Source organism: Dipodomys spectabilis, unplaced genomic scaffold (assembly GCF_019054845.1).
Source record: "Dipodomys spectabilis isolate Male_0828 unplaced genomic scaffold, ASM1905484v1 ptg000386l, whole genome shotgun sequence".
NCBI classification, from domain to species: domain Eukaryota; kingdom Metazoa; phylum Chordata; class Mammalia; order Rodentia; family Heteromyidae; genus Dipodomys; species Dipodomys spectabilis.
In genome coordinates this window covers 774777-781985 of record NW_024871063.1, presented here as the reverse complement: position 1 = coordinate 781985, position 7209 = coordinate 774777, and positions in this window count along the sequence as shown.

Here is a 7209-nt window from a genome sequence, read left to right as displayed (position 1 = left end):
ATACACAGTAACGAAATGAAAAAGTAATGCCATCTTAATCAAGTCTAATTGCGACAATGAGATGTATAAGAGGTTATGTTGAAAAACAAACTTTACAACTTTGGCGGGGGTGGGAGGGGGAGAATCGATGGCAGGGATGGTAAGGGGAAGAGAGGGGCAACAATGATTGCTATGAAATGTACTCATTACCTTGCTCATAAAATTGTAACCCCTCTGTGCGGTATTTTCACAATAAAAAAACTTATTAATATAAAAACGAAAAGAATTTTTTTAGGGCTCTGGGAATGTGGCTTAATGGAACAGTTATTGCTTAGCATGCATCAAACCCTAGGTTTGATTCCTCAGTACCACATGAATAGAAAAAGAAACACTGAAAGTGGAGTTGTGCCTCAAGTGGTAAAGTGCTAGCCTGGAGCCAAAACAAACAAACAAAGAAACAAACAAAAAAACAGTTCCCTGTCCCTGAGTTCAAGTCCCAAGATTGGCAAAAAGTCATTTAGCAAGTAAATGCAAAATAAATAACCCATACTTGGAATATACAATTGATCATTCCAACTGATGCCTAACAATAGTCCGTAATTTATTTTACCTATATTAGATTACTATTATTTAACAAAAGGGCTGGGAAGGTGGCTCAGTGGTATAGGTTGCCTTGCACTCATGAGGCCCTGTGTTCGATTCCTCAGCACCACATAAGCAAAAAGAAAAAAGCCAGAAGTGACGCTGTGGCTCAAGTTGTAGAGCGCTAGACTTGAGCTGAAGAGCTGATGGACAGCGCCCAAGCCCAGAGTTCAGGCTCCGCGTCCAGACACCCCCCCCCCACCAAAAAACAAAACAAAAAAACAAAAAACAAAAAACAATGTTCTGTTAATAGGTCATGGCAATTTAATGCCAAGAATGTGCTTAGATATCAGGTGGAGATTAATCCTGGAAATTCAAAGATTCCACGTTTTGAGCCGTCATTTCTAATCACAATGAGAAGGGTAGTCTATGTGAGATTTGGAAATCTTTTTGGTAAGTTATAGCATCAAAAAGAAATAGACTAATTAATAGTTTTGAGAAAAGAGAAGGAATAACTTCACATGGAAGGAATAAATGATAATAACTAAGTTATACCACAATCTGTTCTAGGGAACCATTTTTGGTTATTGAAGAACTAGTTATCAACTAGGCTTATTCCTCATTGTCTTTAGCATTCTAATTCCTTAGGCTAGTTCTTAATCTCTGTGTGATAAGTGGTATATACTTCTATGCTGTTCTTTCATCCTGAACTCCTTTGCTTTCTAAAATCTTCAGTCATTTCTGATACTAAGTCCACATACACAGACAACAGAGGATGCTAATGTAAGAGTCCCATAACATGAGTCATTAATGTAACAACATGGAAAAGGAGGATATTTTTATTGCTACCTCAATTTTTCTGAAAAGCTGCAATGTCATCATTGATTCAAATTTCCATTGTTTGTCTACATAGTGTCATTAAGTGCACATAAATGCAAATATAAGCCGGATGCTGGTCACTCATGCCTATAATCCTACCTACTGAAGAAGTTGAGACTAGAGGATTGTGGTTCAAAGCCAGACTGGCCAGGAAAATCCATGAGACTCTTATCTTTAATTAACCACCAGAAATCCAGAAGTGGTGCTGTACCTAAAGTGGCAGAGCACTCAACTTGAGCGGAAGAGCTGAGGGACAGGGCCCAGCATCAGAGTTAAAGCCCCATGACCACCAAAAACTGCAAATATGACTTCAAGTTTCCCCAAAAGGAACAACGAAGTCAATTGTAATCTTCCCAAACAGAAAAAATAATTCCAAAATGATTCAGTGCACCTACTTTTGCTGAGTTATTTAAGTTATGGCTTCTTTGCTTGACATATTCTCTTCTTTTAAAAATGGTCAAATATTAACTTTATTATAAACTTCATCTAATAATTCTTGTTTCAAAAGAGAAGTCCATACAGTTGATGTCACTTGGCTTTCTTACTATCTCAATTCAAAGTCAACCCAGGCAGGACAGCCTGTTAAACTCTTATCTGTAATTAAGCACTAAAACAGGCAGAATTTGAGTTTTAGCTCAAGCAGTAGAGTAGTAGTTTAGGGGGTAGGTGGGCAGGAAAGACAACTGTATAGGGACAGGGTCCACCTTCTGGTTCAAGCCCCAGAACCAGCACAAAGTAAACAAACAAACAAGAAAATGAAAAACCCACATATTTCTTCAGGACCATCCTTAAAGCACTGGTTTGAGAAGAGGCTCCTTTTGCTGATTATACTCACTGGATCCTGCTTTTTGGAATCCTTATTGCTGTGGAGGACCCAGGACCAGAATAAAGAAATGGATAACTGACTTCTACAATAGGAGAATCATCTCAGGAGAGAAATATCCGTGCATAAGACACATTAAAACCTCCATGTCTTTGTTTCTTTGCACTAGAACACTTTTAAAACAAAGTTATTTCCTTTTATTCTATGCTGGCCTTGAAATGGAATATTGTTTCCTTTTGTAATACTCCCAACTGGAAGCTTACAGACAAGTTTTATATGAGTAAAGGACACACTCGAAAAGGTAAGGGACAGAGTTTCCTTCAGGCCTTGGATTCTTTTCTTGTACCATAAAAAGGACAGCACAAATTAACTTGAACTTTTTCATTTCTCTATGTTCAATTCCTCTCTTGGGATCAGTTTCCACTTCCAGTAACAGTTCCTTCCACTTATCTCCAGTAACAATCTATGATGCAGCTCCAAGTAAAATTAATATTTTCTGGTTTCATTTAAATAGCACAAGTACATCTTTGGACATGAGGTAACTTGTGTTTCAGAAATAACTTTTTAAAGAGAAAATATGGAATTTAAATCGCTTATAAAGCATTATCCATGTACACATGGCCATATAAGATGATGTTAAGTGAAATGTACCCCAAGATAGTGACACAACTTGATTTTTCTCTCTTGCTATTGTTTTTAATGTATTTAACATGTAGTATGTATTTTTTTTGTTTGTCTTCTATGTTCTTCCTCCATGATATAACCCATGTTTTCACTATATTTGTTGTCGGCAACCTGTTTCTTGCATATACATTTTATTAATGTGGGGAAGGGAAGGGAAATAACAAAATGCTGAAACAAGGATACAGTATGACCCATTGTAACAATGAGTTGTACAAGGCACTATGTCGAAAATGAACTTTACTACTTGAAGAGGGGAGAAGGGAGTTGGGGCAGTGGGGAGGAAAGGGATGGCAGGAGAAAAACAAAAGAGGAGGTAACAGTGCTTGATAGATTATGTACTCATTTACTTATTTATGTAACTCTAACCACACCATTTTTACAACAAAAAAAAAACATGAAAAAAACTTCCTGGAGTAGTTTAAGTTTAAATTTCCTAATTGCACTGTAATTAAGACCAATTTTAAATGGGAAGAAGGTTCTCAGAAACATTTCTTTGTGAGTGTGTGTGTTGTGCATTATTTCCCAAGTGTACATAAGTTAACAGTAGGAGAAACAATAGGAATAATACAAGAAAAAGAAGTTTTGTGCTTAAGTTTAATAGTTCAATAGACTACAGAAGACTCTACAAATAAGACAACATTGAAACAATAAATTCAAAGCCAGTAAGTAGATCTATGGGAGTGATATAGAGAAAGCATTACTACTAAGTGGAACATGAAGGATGAGGCCACTCTTGTTTTCCACTAGATCTAAATCATGGTAGCTAATCATGAAAATTTGTAATAACATAGTATAGAAGAATAATTCTGTTCACAAAGCAAGTCAGATATAAAAGCATGGACTTAACTGGAAAAAAAAGGCCATGTTGAGAGAGCAGGAATTATACTAGCAATGAACTGGTGGCTAAGATCACATTTCTTTTTCTTTCTTTCTTTTTTTGATGGTTGTGGGTCTTAAACCCAAGGCTAGAGTTCTACCACTTGAGCCACAGTGTCAATTCCAGTTTTCTGGTGGTTAATTTGAGATAAGTGACTCAGAAAACGTTCCTCCTGGTGCTGGATTTGAACTGCAATACTCAGATCTCAACCTCCTGAGTAGCTAGGATTATAGGCATGAACCACCAGTACCCGGCTCAAGATCACATTTCTAGCAGTGTACACTCAGGATATATAATGTGTATGTTCATCTACCTTTGTATGAATTCTTGAGTTAAAAATCTGTGCTACAGGTTAGACTTTACATTCACGAAAGTGTTTCTAGTTTAAAACATGATACTCCTGGAAAAAATAAAAACTAAGAATGTAAAAGAGTCTGGGAAGTTAAGTTTGAATCCAGCCTGGGCAGAACAGTCTTTGCAACACTACCTGTAATTAACCAGCCAAAAGTTACACTAGAAGAATGGCTCAAGTGATGTAATACTAGTCATGAGCAAGATTGCTGAATAAGAGCTTGAGGATTTTGCATACATACATACAAACATTCACATACACACAGAAGCACTTACATGTGCAAGCACACATATGAAACAACTCTCAGAATGTGTAGAAAAGTTAGAAAATAATAGAAAATATGTCCTGAGTAAGACTATAATCAAGTCAGAATTTTCAATATTAGAAACTCCTCAAGTGAACTTTCCCCCAAAAAGCTTGATAATATTACATAGGTAGGGACCAGACACAGTAAGAGAGGCAAGTAATCATCATGGAGGATCCATGGAGGAATGAATCAGAGACCCCTGCATGTGCATCTGAAAATGTTCATACCCTGTGTCAAATGTTAGAACATCTTTGAAAATTGTACAGAAACACTTTGAGCAGTCAGTCTAGTGGATAAGATCATCGGAGAAGTTCAGAATTACTAGTATGCTTCTAGGTTAAATAAACCAACAAACTATGCTAGGACAATGTGATACAAGCCTGAAATTCTAGCATTCAGATTAAGACAGGAGATTAGAGAGTGGATTACATAGTGATACCTTCCCGTAACTAGTTAGTATAATTTTGCTTAATAAAACAAACCAAAAAACAAGACAGGAAATCACAGTTGGAAATTAGGGGTAATTTTGTCATTATGTTTTGAGAAGTCAAGTTTCCTATTGAAATGCAACCCATATATCATCCTCAGTCATGTTTTAAATGCTCTCTTCATTACAGAACATTCCTAGATGCAAAATAGCTCATGATTCCAAACCAAAAATTTAAAAAAGTAAGCATCATTGTGTTGGTTTCCACAGAAATGATGAAGGATTACAAAAGCTTAATCCTGGAGAAATAGCAAAATTTTCTAATGTAGGACTTTGTAAACCTGGCTAAATGAGAATTTAAATTTAAAATAAACATGTTTTGTTTGTAATTTTATATTCTACAGGATACTACAAAATTCTTTTTAAGTAGAAGATTTAATTTACAAATTTACAAATTATTCTGGCATTCTATTTGTCTAGAATATTCTTTCAAGCGAGTTAAAGGACTTAGTTAATAGATAATTCCAACAGTTCATGTATAACATGATAATGCTAGAAACAGTTGCCAACAAATGGATAATATTAATTTATAAATTTAGAAAAAGAGCAATGTTTTGAGGCTTTGGTGTAACATGGTATGAAGAGAGTTATTGTGCGACATCTTTTTTCTTCTACCTATACATAACACAGGAAGACATTTCCTTAATTACGTACCTCTGCATGCAATGAGAAAAATGCTAGGTTTGGGGTTTGTTTTCATTTTGTTTTTTTTTGTTTTGTTTTGTTTGTCCTAGGGCTTAACCGCTGGGCCTGGGCACTGTCCCTGAGCCTGTTTTTGGTCAAGGCTACTGATCTACCACTCGAAACTCAGTAACACTTGTGTCTGGCTTTTCCTGAGCAGTTTATTGGAGATAAGAATCTAAGGAACCTTCCTGCCTGGGTGGGTTTTGAACCATAATATTCAGATCTTAGTCTCCTGAATATCTATGATAGATAAAAAGATGAGTAGAAATAATATTTGCAAGTTTTCTGATCTCAAGAATACCAGTTGAGGTAAAACGATGCAGCAAAGTTTAGTGTAGTGTTTTTTCAGCAATCGAAAGGGCATTTCATTATCAGAAGTGTAGAATTTTTTCACTATAATGATAAGCTAGTCATGCTGTGAATTTAGGGAATTTTAAGGTGCACCTTACAATTTGGAAAGTGTTGGGCTAGAATGACTTCACTGCATAAAATGTTGGGATTGATTGTCATAAAAATAATAGCTTACTCTGATGAACAAATGTTTACTCTAGAGGAATTAATTATTATAGATACTTCATAGTTTTATCTTCTACCAGAATGTGGCTAGTTTTTCTGTTGACTTTTAACTATGTAACGCCCCATTGGAAACTGCATTTTTTGCGGAATTAAATAAAATGCATACAGGCACTGTTTTAAATATCTCTGGTATGGCATGTTCAGAATTTGAAAATGAGTCGTTAGTAGTCATAGGAATTTTGAAGATCACATATACTCTGTCCTATCAACAAATATTTAGTTTTAAAAGTTAGGAGTTTCCAGAGAATTGAACTATTTTCTATGTAGTATGAGACAATACTAAAATAATGTTTTTTTCAAAATAATGACAAGTATATTCTGAAAATTTTGTATAGTTTGATAACATTCAAGTTGATGACCCTCTGATAAAGAGAGGGACAATTAATTCAAATTAGAAGCCAAATATTGTTCATTTTTTTAAAAAGGTAATACACATAGAATAATATTTACTATGCCAATACAGTGAAATTATATTTTATGTAGCTTGTTTTTAAATTTAATTTTATTGTCCATTTAATATATAAAAGGGGTTGCAGTAATTGAAAGGTAGAGAATACATAACATGTCGAACTTTTTATCCCCTCCCTCTCATTTTAATCACAATTTTCAATCACAATACCCCTCATAAGTAGTAATGTAAATTTCCAAAATGTTGTCTTCTGAGTATTGCTATTGCATTGGTTTGCCCTTTGTCTTTTGTGTCGCCATTTTGTTGTTCCTCTTCCTTTGCAACATTAAGATAAATATGTATACAATACACAGGATACTGAAATTAAATACAGCAGGGGATAAACCAGAGGGGAACACTAGGAGTTCATTTTGCTCATCATCCACTTATATGGTCACATATACATAGGTATTGAGCCATTCTGCTCATCTGCTAAGACTACCCTAGACACTTCCTACTCATTACACATGAGGGAAACCATGGAATCTTTTTCTTTATATCTTGCTTATTTTACTTAGTAGGATTTTTCCA